General features: G+C 42.9%; 1 pseudogene; it reads left to right on the forward strand.

The window, feature by feature from the left end:
- The first annotated feature begins 3,809 nt into the window (after nt 1-3,809).
- Nucleotides 3,810-3,927, forward strand: LOC126189370 (5S ribosomal RNA; annotated as a pseudogene).
- The last annotated feature ends 9,348 nt before the right edge of the window (nt 3,928-13,275 follow it).

A 13,275-nucleotide genomic window follows, 5' to 3' on the forward strand; every position in this document is an offset into this window, starting at 1 on the left:
ATGCTTAGGCATTTAGAATTCGGTTTGGCCACCATTAATGAATTTAATAAAAACAAAAACGTGTCATGCCATTATTTATAGCAACAACATTGATTTATTCATGTTTAAAGTAACCATCGCTGCCGTGTTGCAATACTATAATGCTATGAACGCTCTGTATCTACATCCATACTCTGCAAAACCACCTTGATCTGCGTGGCAGGGGGTATTTTCCATTCTTAAACGCCTCAATGCGCGCTGTAATTAGGGTAATCTTACCTTTGCTATTCCTGCTGGATCTTCAGGTAGCGTTCTAGTAAATTCCTAGATTCCTCACTTAATGATTGTTCTTGAAACATACTAAGTAACCAACGCCTGTTTTCAGGCTTTTGCCAGTTCAGTTCTTTCAGCGTCTCAGTGACGTTCTCCCATTGGCCAAACAAACCTGTGAATATTGGTGCTGCTGTTCTTCGTATAAGTTCAATACCCCCTGTAAGTCCTAACCGTTGCAGATCCCACTCACTTAAGCGATAGCCTAAGGTGGATTTCATGGGTATTTTGTTGTTTATCTCCTTTGCAGACTGAAAGCATTTTGCTAATCTACCAGTGTACCGAAGTCTGCAACCGCTCTTACATACGACTGAGACTATCTAATCGTTCCATCTCATATCCCTACAGAATGTTACACTAGTATGAGTTTACTGATTCCACTTGGACTCATTGATACTATTGTGAAGTGGACACTTTCGTATTTATGAACATCTAAAGCAACCTCCCAACCTTTGTACGACTTGGAAACCCTTTCAGGATCTGACAGAAAATTTTTACAGCAGTTCTTAGACAGTACTTCTTCATAAATGACTGGAATATTTGTTAAAACTCTGAGGTTACTACTAATATTGTCGGAAACTTCATTAATTTAAACTAACGTGATGAAAGTCATGGGATGGTGATAAGCTCTTATAGAGATGACAGTAGTAACGCGTGCACAATGGCACTTCATTGGCCGAGCTGTCATTTTATGCTGAGATGATTCATGTGAAAAAGTTTCCGATGTGATTATCGCATCGCTACCTGAATTGACAGCCTTTAAAGGCGGAATGGTAGCTGGAGCTAGATGCGTGGGTTATTTCATTTCGTAAATCGTTACGGACATCATTGTTCCGAAATCCTCAGTGTCAAGAGCGTGTCGATAATACCACATTTCGGGCATTACCTCTCACCATAGAAAATACAGTGGCCGACGGCTTTTAGTTTACGACCGAGAGCAGCGGCGTTTGCGAATAGTTCTCTGTGCTAAGAGACAAGCAACTCTGCTGAAATCTATGTGGGACGTACGATGAACGTGTCCGTTCAGACAGTGCGACAAAATTTTGCGTTAATGGGCTATGGCAGCAGACGATCGACTCGAGTGCCTTTCTTGACATCACGACATCGTCTGCAGCGCTTCTGCTGGGCTCGTGACCATATCGGTTTGACCCTACAGACTAGAAAACCGTAGTCTGGTCAGATGAGTTTCTGTTGGGAAAAGCTGATGATAGGGTTCGAGTGTGGTGCACATCACACGAAGCCATGTACCCAAATTGTCAACAATGTACTGTAAGCTGGTGGTGATTCCATTAAGGTGTGAACTGTGTTGCAACTGACTGAGTCCTCTGGTTCAGCTGAACCGATCGTTAACTTGAATTGGTTATGTTCGCTTACTATGAGACCATTAGCAAGCAGTGATTTACTTCATGTTCAAAAACAACGATAGAATTTTTAGGGATCACAATGCGCTATGTCGGCGGGCAACAGTTATTCGCGATTGCTTTGAAGAACATTCTCGACATTTCGAGTGAGTGATTTGATCACCCAGATCGCCCGACATGAATCCCATAGAACATTTATGTAGACTCGATACACTTGCGCTATTATGGACGACTGCATAGGCAACATGGCTCACTATTTGTGCGTGTTACTTGCAACGACCTGTTGAGTCCTTGCCACGTCTAGTTGCTACACTACGTCGGGCGAAAGGAGGTCTGCCATAATATTACGAAGTATCCCATATCTTTCGTCAAGTGAGTGTGCGACACCAAGGGTCGCCGGACATTTCTCTCTGGCGCACCCGGATTTGCTTCTACAACTGTCGATGACTGTGCAAGGGTCAGGTTAACATATTGTTTCTGAAGAGGGCCGTTCCTGTAGATTCAGTCTGGATGACTGACTGACCTGGCCTTGTGACGTTAGCCAGTATGCCTTGCTGTTTTGGAGCGGTGAAGGACTGAAAGCAAGGATCGCGTAGAGCAGTTTTGTTTTACTAGGAAACGCAATTCGACTGTGTGATTTAATGCTGAAGGCATTCCCTTGGGTAAAGTATTCCAAAGGTGAAATAGTCATTAATATCTTTCCTCCGGTACGGACAGCTCATAATGATGTCGTCTTCAGGTCGGAAGGCGGAAATTTAGCATCCTTAATCGCATTTTTATGTTAAAGAATTTGAAATGAGTACGTTTAAGTACTAAAAACAATCTTTACGTAATTAAGTGTATCGTATTTGATGTAAGTACGACAGGAAAAGCAGCTTGTGACCATTGTCATATAGTGTCATAGGTTACCAGTCAGGCGGTAGGGAGCTATTAGGAGCGGTAATGCTCTGGCGTCCAAATGAAACAACCTATTATACAATACGAATTTACCAAACAAACTCAATATCTTGACGAATTACAGAGATCCAGTATGAAACTCTTTTGCATAAGACCCGACTGATAGCCAATTATAGCTTAAAAAAGTATAACCGTACTAATTACTCTAACGATATCAAGCAAAGATATACTTCAGAGATCAACTGTAGCGGCTGTTTTAAACTTTAAAATAAATGAAAGACTCATCAAGACTAATTAAACCAAGCTTAGAAAATTTAAAAGGATTCGAAAATACACACTTGATGGCTGCTCCAAAATTGACGTCAGGGTTCGTAACACAGTAACCTACATGAAAATATTTACTAGCTGAATAAACAGTGAAATCAAACTGTCTTAATGAACAATACAATACGCTCTATACAACGAAGTTTCGCAGCAACAGCTACTTCACGTCTAACAGCTCACAATAAGAGCTGACTATGCTTTCAGGTAACTTAGCCATGACAATCATTCAAAGATCTGAAATCACTGAAACTTTACAGTGCTCAGTTCCTGGGAAAATTTCAACTTACAGTTCAGTACCCAAAATCATGACAAGCCACTGAATTCTAAATAGGGAGTGAATGGCTCACTTCATTATTTAACACAGGCATGTGCTTAACCGGTGGATGGATCCACCAAAACGTGTCAATTGGCCACGTCAAAGGCACCAAGTCTCAACACTAATTAATCTTGCGCCCCGAACATACTGAGACAGTTTGCTGATACAGAGATTAAAATAATAGACCAACAAATATACCTTTTGTCACACAGACAAGAACCCCGTGGAACTAATCTTTACACTCTTCCGGATTCAAGCCACTTAGGTAACCAACCCAAAGACAACGATCTACTTTATGGCATTTAAAACAACTTGGCCATAATTAATAAAATGTTCTGGGCTATTACGCCGTCGTGAAATGGACTTCATCGTAAAAACCGTCGTTTCGTCCCCATCTGTGGAGAACATTTTCAAGGGGAATTGTAGCTTTTTTGAATACCCGATTCACCCCCTTCACATCCCTGCTCGCTACTGGGTCTGTGGCGAGCCGGGGTGCGTCTCCCCCTTGAGAATGTCCTTTGCAAATGGGGACGAAACGTTGGGTTTTACGGTGAAACACATTCAACCACGTCATAATAGCTCGAAACATTTTATTATTTGGTGCCAACGGCTTTGCCGCAGTGGTAACAGCGGTTCCCGTCAGATCACCGAAGTTAAGCGCTGTCGCACTAGGCTAGCACTTGGGTGGGTGACCATCCGGTCTGCCGAGCGCTGTTGGCAAACGGTGTGCACTCAGCCCTTGGGAAGCAAACTTCGGAGCTACTTGATTGAGAAGGAGTTGCTCCGGTCTCGGAAACTGACTTACGGCAGGGAGAGCGGTGTGTTGTTGACCAAAAGCACTTCCATATCCGCATCCAGTGAAGCCTGTGGCCTGTGGATGACACGGCGGCCGGTCGGTTAACGTTGAGCCTATATGGCCTGTTCGGGTGGAGTTTAGTTTTGGTTTTTATTTTATTCTTTTTTCCAATTCCGGCCGTAAAAAATTTACGTTTTACAACTTAGCCATTGCTGAAACACGAAATGAAATGATATGTCGTGTGGCTAGGATTCCCGTCAGGTAGGCCGGTCGCCTGGTGCAAGTCCTTTTAGGTGACGCCACTGCGGCGACTTGCATGTTGATGACGATGAAATGCTGATGAAGACAACACAACACCCAGTCCCCGAGCGAAGAAAATATCCGATCAGCCGGGAATCGAACGCGGCCCCCTCACATGGCATTCTGCACTGCTGACAACTCACCTATGGAGAAGAACGTCGTGCAATCATCAAGGGTACACGAGTATGCATTCAGCTTAGAAAGCCCAATGGCTCTGAGCACTATGGGACTTAACATCTATGGTCATCAGTCCCCTAGAACTTAGAACTACTCAAACCTAACTCACCTAAGGACATCACACAACACCCAGTCATCACGAGGCAGAGAAATAGAAAGCCCATACCGATGATATTTCGTTGAATGGTTCGCACGCTGACACTTGTTGATGGTTCAGCATTGAAATCTGCAGCAATTTGTGGAGGGGTTGCAGCTCTGTCACGTTGAACGATTCTCTTCAATCGTCGCTGGCCCCGTACTTACAGGATCTCTTTGCAGCGATGTCGAAGATACCGGATTTGTGATATTTACGATACACTTGTGAGAAGGACATTCGGAAAAATCCCCACTTCAACGCTACCTGGGAGATGCTGTGTCCCAACGCTCGTGCTCCGACTATAACAATACGGTCAAACTCAATTAAATCTTGACAACCTGCAATTCTAGAAGCATTAAGCTATCTAACAACTGTGTCAGACACTTGTTGTCTTATATAAGCGTTGGTGTTGACGTATCTCTGTATTTGAATACGCATACGTGTAACAGTTTCTTTGACGCTTCAGCATATAATTTACGGTAAATGTATTCTACCTCGGAAACCATTCAGAATTGAGCATAAATCCATATTAAATATTTTGCTTCTTGTCACATGCATGAATACTGACTATTCCTCTGGGGTACCGTTTACACATGGTGCCCATTTTTACTGAAGACTTTGAAATATCTCTAAAACTACACTACAGATCAAACAAAGTTGTAATTCCAATTTGTATGCCCCGGGGGGGGGGGGGGGGGGGAGGGGGGAGCGGAGGGCATCCAATGACATCACACTTGGAGCCCCCGAAACCATGTGCGGGACCGAGCGGTTAACTTTGAAATATTCAGTGGGAGCCCCAATTTTTTATTGTAGATTGCGATTCTGAAGAAAAATCTACGTACGTCTTGTCTGAAGCATTTTCTTCGATTGGCCATAGATGGCGCTGTAATCGGAGGAATAGAACGGGTACACAACCATAATTTCCGACTTGTTACTCGACCATCCTATGTTGCAAGGCAGGAAAGGCCAGTATTTCATGGCTTCTTATTGGAAACTCCATTCGCTACGTTCCAACGAAATATCGAACAGCATACTACTGGGCCGTCCGGAGTGGCCGTGCGGTTCTAGGCGCTGCAGTCTGCAACCGGGCGACCGCTACGGTCGCAGGTTCGAATCCTGCCTCGGGCATGAATGTGTGTTATGTTCTTAGGTCAGTTAGGTTTAATTAGTTCTAAGTTCTAGGCGACTGCTGACCTTTAGAAGTTAAGTCGTATAGTGCTCAGAGCCATTTGAACCATTTTGAATCATAGTACTGGACGCACCACTGTGGCCGTGGTTCGATGCGAAAGCTACTCTACTTTTCGAGTTAGAGGAAGCGCACAAACGTAGTACCGCTAACTTCAACACATTTAGTGGTCCGCTATTCAAGTGACCGTACACAGGGCACAAGAATACCTTTGAAATTCAGCATAGTCGTTTCTGTTGTGTTCATGTGTTGTGTCATGGCCTGTCTTCAGTTGCTGGTACACCTTATCTTTTTAATATCCCCAAAGAAAGAAACACAGTGAAGTCATATCCAACAAGCTAGTGGGCCAGTTATTACGGACACTTTTGCCAATCCACCACCCAGTCCAGACACGCTCTAATACTTCCCGTGCTTTAATTGCGAATGTGCTGGGCAACCGTCACGCTGAAAGCATATATGTTGTCGAATGTCCAGGGCGACATCCTGTGGTAGCACCGGTAGTTCCTTTCCCAAACAAGATCGGTATTTGCGTCCATTCAACGTGTCGTCGATAAAATGCGGACCAGTGAGTTTGTTCTCCATGATGACACAACATACCTTAACAGACCAAGGACGTTGATGGTCAGCTAGCCGTAATCAGTGGGGATTGCCTACACTTGAGTACTGCATGTTATGCCGGTTAGAGCTACCATGGTTTGTGAATGTAGACTCATTGGAAAATAGTACCTCTGCAAAAACGTGGGGATCGTTTGCTTTTGTTGACGTGCACATTCACAAAACACTACCGATTATGGAAATCGGTGCCATGAAGTTCTTTATTCAGTGACACGTGATCTGGATAATACTTATGATTATGCAGTATTGTGACACCACTATCTACGCACATTCCGGAATCGCAGTCTAATTACCAGACGATTATCTCGTCTTTCATGTGACTTCTAGCGTCTACGAAAAGCGTCGGTTTGTTTCCCATACAAGAAAATGATTTTTAAAGGAATTTTACGTAGCCACCCCAAAGAGCGGTTCTCAGATTAGTCGACTGCCTAGTTTGTCTTATAAGTACGTATTTTTTTTTATCAGTACAGTTAGAATACCCAGTACTCCACCAGCGACAGAGGAGCGCCCCAGAATATCGGAAACAGTCAGAGCAGGTCAGGCGGCATACGAGTATCCCCCGGTTAATCTTCGTCTTTTAATTCCCCTGTTACTACATATCGATAAAACAGTTGACTATAGGGGACCGGTCTACCGAAAGGGCGCGTAAAATTCAACTTTATAAATCATTTTACTCGGAACAGGAATCAAATCGTCAACACCTGAAGTATGTTCGTCCCGTCCTTACAACCATAAGTGAATGAGTGGTCTTTTTTTTCATGAGACACGTCTCGATTTATTGAGGTAAAGCATCGTCAGTGGTTTGTAATCAAAGATATACAGCCGGATCTGTTTCCGAGGTTGGGAGACAGTTCTTTAACAATTCATTGTTTTAACTTACGGTAAATTCTGTAGGCAAGAAACCAAGCAGAAATAATGAATGAAATTAACCAAATCACACCAACACACAACATACGACGTAAACTATTACAAACATGGCTTGCAGTCAACTAGAAAAGCAGATTCACACTTACGATAGGTAACATCTTCAAAAAACAAGGCATAAACAGTGCTTACAAAATAAAAGTGAACACGAAAGCACATCCCAAAAACTGAAATCAAACCCATCCCAGTGAGATACCAACAATCTGGTATCTATCAGTTCAGCAGCAAGGATTGTGAAAAAATATGCATTGGGAGGACTGTCAGGTCATTTGACACAAGATATAAAGAAAACATTAGAGCACTGACAGACGGTACAGGGCGATTTTTTCCACTTTGTATAATCTCTAGGGATTGAACGATGACAGGATACGGAAAAAAATAGGTCTAATGAACTTATGTCTGGAAACGCATGGTTTGCAGGCTAGAGACCATTTATTCAGTCACGCTTTGCTACAGAGACTGCAGTCTAATATGCACTGTATCATGCAGCCACAGTTACAGTATGCATCCTTTCCTCCGAGAGGTTGGTACTGCTTTCATACGCCATGCCCTAGCGCCCTCTCCTACCACAGTAAATGGTAGTGTTATGTCAGATTCACTTCTCTTGCTGACGCACCTTGTAGTTGATGTGATAATAGCGCTGTACACAATGGCTCCGTATTCGAATAAAGAGCTTGCCTACATAGTGTTTACTTAAAGGTAAGGCAAATGGAAACCGGCGGCGGGCAGCAAGGTTGTATCAGGAATACCTATCCCCGCCTACAACAAATACAGCATGCAGTGCTTGCAACAATTTTGTCTGATACAGGGGTAGCAGCAAATCATGAAGGGCGTTTCAGAACTGTTCGGACACTAGACGTGGTGGTCAATACTGTGAAAGGCGACTGCCGTCTCAGTACCAGCCAATTGGCCTGCCAGTATAGGCTACGCCAGACGACCGTGTGGAACATTCTTCATGACAATTGTTACTACCCTATCACTTACAGCGAGCGCAGGGCTTACTAGCGACAGACTTCCACATCAGGAGCAGTTTTGTCGGTGGTTTCTTCACCAGACAACCACGATTCAGGGATTCGTATCATCCATCCTGTTTACAGATGAGGCCACCTTTACGCGGAGTGATATCCAGCTTTCGTAACAGTCATCTGTGGTATAGCTTGCAGATCCCCCATGCTATGTTGTTCTTGTTGTTGTCTTCAGTCCTGAGACTGTTTTGATGCAGCTCTCCATGCTACTCTATCCTGTGCAAGCTTCTTCATCTCCCAGTACCTACTGCATTCTACATCCTTGTGAATCTGCTTAGTGTATTCATCTCTTGGTCTCCCTCTACGATTTTTACCCTCCACGCTGCGCTCCAATGCTAAATTTGCGATCCCTTGATGCCTCAGAACATGTCCTACCAACCGGTCCCTTCTACTTGTCAAGCTATTCCACAAACTCCTCTTCTCCCACATTGTATTCAGTACTTCCTCATTAGTTATATGATCTACCCATCTAATCTTCAGCATTCTTCTGTAGCACCACATTTCGAAAGCTTCTATTCTCTTCTTTTCCAAACTATTTATCGTCCATGTTTCACTTCCATACAGGGCTACACTCCATACAAATACTTTCAGAAACGACTTCCTGACACTTAAATCTATACTCGATGCTAAGAAATTTCTCTTCTTTAGAAACGCTTTCCTTTCCATTGCCAGTCTACATTTTATATCTTTCTCTACTTCGACTATCATCAGTTATTTTGCTCCCCAAATAGCAAACCTCCTTTACTACTTTAAGTGTCCATTTCCTAATCTAATTCCCTCAGCATCACCCGACTTAATTCGACTACATTCCATTATCCTCGTTTTGCTTTTGTTAATGTTCATCTTATATCCTCCTTTCAAGACACTGTCCATTCCGTTCAACTGCTCCTCCAAGTCCTTTGCTGTCTCTGACAGAATTACAATGTCATCGGCGAACCTCAACGTTATTATTTCTTCTCCATGGACTTAAATACCTACTCCGAATTTTTCTTTTGTTTCCTTTACTGCTTGCTCAATATACAGATTGAATAACATCGGGGAGAGGCTACAACCCTATCTTACTCCCTTCCCAACTGCTGCTTCCCTTTCATGCCCCTTGACTCTTACAACTGCTATCTGGTTTCTGTACAAATTGTGAATAGCCCTTCGCTCCCTGTATTTTAATCCTGCCACCTTTAGAATTTGAAAGAGAGTATTCCAGTCAACATTGTCAAAAGCTTTCTCTAAGTCCACAAATCCTAGAAATGTAGGTTTTCCTTTCCTTAATGTATTTTCTAAGATAAATCGTAGGGTCAGTATTGCCTCACGTGTTCCAACATTACTGCGGAATCCAAACTGGTCTTCACCGACGTTGGTTTCTACCAGCTTTTACATTCGTCTGTAAAGAATTCGAGTTAGTATTTTGCAGCTGTGACTTATTAAACTGATAGTTCGGTAATTTTCACATCTGTCAACACCTGCTTTCTTTTGGATTGGAATTATTATATTCTTCTTGAAGTCTGAGGGTATTTCGCCTGTCTCATATATCTTGCTCACCAGATGGTAGAGTTTTGTCACGACTGGCTCTCCCAAGACCGTCAGTAGTTCCAATGGAATGTTATCTACTCCCGGGGCCTTGTTTCGACTCAGGTCTTTCAGTGCTCTGTCAAAATCTTCCGCAGTATCGTATCTCCCATTTCATCTTCATCTACATCCTCTTACATTTCCATAATATTGTCCTCAAGTACATCGCCCTTGTATAAGACCCTCTATATACTCCCTCCACCTTCCTGCTTTCCATTCTTTGCTTAGAACTGGGTTTCCATCTGAGCTCTTGATATTCATACAAGTGGCTCTCTTTTCTCCAAAGGTCTCTTTTCCTGTAGGCAGTATCTATCTTACCCCTCGTGGGATAAGCCTCTACATCCTTACATTTGTCCTCTAGCCATCCCTGCTTAGCTATTTTGCACTTCCTGTCGATCTCATTTTTGAGACGTTTGTATTCCCTTTTGCCTGCTTCACTTGCTGCATTTTTGTATTTTCTCCTTTCATCAATTAAATTCAGTATCTTTTCCGTTACCAAAGGATTTCTACTAGCCCTCGTCTTTTTCTCTACTTGATTCTCTGCTGCCTTCACTATTATATTCCTTTAAGCTACCCATTCTTCTTCTACTGTATTTCTTTCCCCCAACCCTGTCAATTGTTCCCTTATGCTCTCCCTGGTACTCTGTACACCCTCTGGTTTTGTCAGTTTATTCAGGTCCCATCTCCTTAAATTCCCACCTTTTTGCTGTTTCTTCAGTTTTAATCTACAGTACATGACCAATAGATTGTGGTCAGAATGCACATCTGCCCCTGGAAATGTCTTACAATTTAAAACCTGGTTCCTAAATCTCTGTTTTACCATTGTATAATCTATCTGATACCTTCTAGTATTTCCAGGCTTCGTCCATGTATACAACCTTCTTTCATGATTCTTGAACCAATTGTTAACTATGATTATGCTCTGTGCAAAATTTTACCAGACGGCTTCCTCTTTCATTTCTCTCCCCCATTCCATATTCACCCACTATGTTTCCTTCTCTCCCTTCTCCTACTCTCGAATTCTAGTCACCCATGACTATTAAATTTTCGTCTCCCTTCACTACCTGAATAATTTCATCAATTTCTACATCATCTGCAGAGCTAGTTGGCATATAAACTTGTACTACTGTAGTAGGCATGGGTTTCATGTCTATCTTGGCCACAATTATGCGTTCACTATTCTGTTGGTAGTAGCTTACCCACACTCCTATCTTTTTATTCATTATCAAACCCACTCCTGCATTACCCATATTTCATTCTGTATTTATAACCCTGTATTCACCTGACCAAAAGTCTTGTTCCTCCTGCCACCGAACTTCACTAATTCCCACTATATCTAACATCAACCTATCCATTTCCCTTTTTAAATTTTCTAACCTACCAGCTCGATTAAGGGATCTGACATTCCACACTCCGATCCGTAGAACGCCAGTTTCCTTTCTCCTGATAACGACGTCCTCCTGAGTATTCCCCGCCCGGATATCCGAATGTGGGACTATTTTACCTGCGGAATATTTTACCCAAGAGGACGCCATCATCATTTAACCATACAGTAAAGCTGCATGCCCTCGGGAAAAATTACGGCTGTAGTTTCCCCTTGCTTTCAGCCGTTCGCAGTACCAGCACAGCAAGGCCGTTTTGGTTATTGTTACAAGGCCAGATCAGTCAATCATCCAGACTGTTGCCCCTGCAACTAATGAAAAGGCTGCTGCCCCTCTTCAGGAACCACACGTTTGTCTGGCCTCTCAACAGATACCCCTCCGTTGTGGTTACACCTACGGTACGGCCATCTGTATCGATGAGGCACGCAAGCCTCCTCACCAACGGCAGGGTCCATGGTTCATGGGCCACTATGCTATGGTGATGATTCGAAGGGTTATGTGGCTGCTACGTGATGGCGCTCCAGCCCACTTCGTCGTTAACGTCCAGATGCAACTCAGTCGTGTCCTCCCTTGTCGATGGATCGCACGAGAGGGTCCAATTGCATGGCCTTCTCGTTCACCGGATTTCAGTCCCCGCTATTTCTATTTATGGGGCGATATCAAAAGTGTCGTGTATGCAGAGCGCATTCCAAATGCGGAGACACTGGAACAACGTGTTCATACTGTCTGTTCGGATACAGCCTGTCCGATGTGAACGTTATGACAGAACATACTACGGCGTGTACAAGCTTACGTCCAGAAACTTTCAACACTTGCTGTAACTGTGGTTCCATGGTACAGCGTGTATTCGACTGCAGATTCTGTGAAAATGTATGACTGAAAAATTATATCTAGCATGGAAACCATGCATTTCGAGACATTTTGTATTCCCGAGAGTTTATACACGGTGGAAAAAATCACCCTGTATAAGCCATCCAACATTTGCCGAATATCTAAAGCAGGAATACAAAAGACCAAGTGCTATTGAGAAAGGTATGAGCATCAGACAGACACCTCCACCTTTTCCAAGAAAATTTCCACCTACGCAAACCCTTAACACAAAATAAACAGTTGCTCATTGAACAAATAAATATTGGAAACCAGACACTATATAAAATAATTCAAGAAATCACTTAAGAAGAAATGAGACTTGTCCATTCTTGACAATCTCTCGTGAAACAATAACTGGTATAAGTGAAAATATTTTTGTATGGAACACCTCAATATGTACACCTGTCAGTGTTTCTCTTCCCACAAACATGTCATAAACGTTATGTTTGTCTTCTGCACGGAGAAAATGAGGCTTTCCGTTTACGGCGACCACGGGTAATGTTACGAAAACCATCTTTAATAACTGTAAATTGTTCTATGTAGTTTTGGACGATGGTGAATCTTGGAACACTAAAAGTGATGAACCTTCTTCGTTTTGAATGCGTGTGACTTACTTGTAAGGAGATTGCCCTGTAGTTACTGATTTTAAACAGTTGCTCTGAAATAATCCCTTTTATTTGGAGGAAGCAAAGATAGAATTTAGGGCTATTTCTATTTTTTCGATAAATATCAATATGTTCTACCAATCAGTGGAAGATTTCATCAGTATGATTTTTAAGACACAAAGGAATTACTGACATTGGCTGCGAGTGAACAGTCATGTAAATCAATGGGAAAAGATGAAAATCTGTGCCGAATTGTCATTCTCCTGCTTACTAGGCAGATGTTCAGAGTAATGAGCCATCCACCCACAGTGATCATCTTAAAAGCGCGGATGACCCAGCACGCTTTCCGTCAGACCCAAATTGTCAAATTATACACATAGTACAGTTTTGGTCCCCACTGCCCGTTATCCTCATTACTCGCAACAGTTTGCAAATTTCCGTAAGAGTTCGATCCCAACGTGCATCTGCACTGAAAAGATTACTTGCCGT

This window comes from Schistocerca cancellata, chromosome 5 (assembly GCF_023864275.1).
Source record: "Schistocerca cancellata isolate TAMUIC-IGC-003103 chromosome 5, iqSchCanc2.1, whole genome shotgun sequence".
Lineage (NCBI taxonomy): Eukaryota > Metazoa > Arthropoda > Insecta > Orthoptera > Acrididae > Schistocerca > Schistocerca cancellata.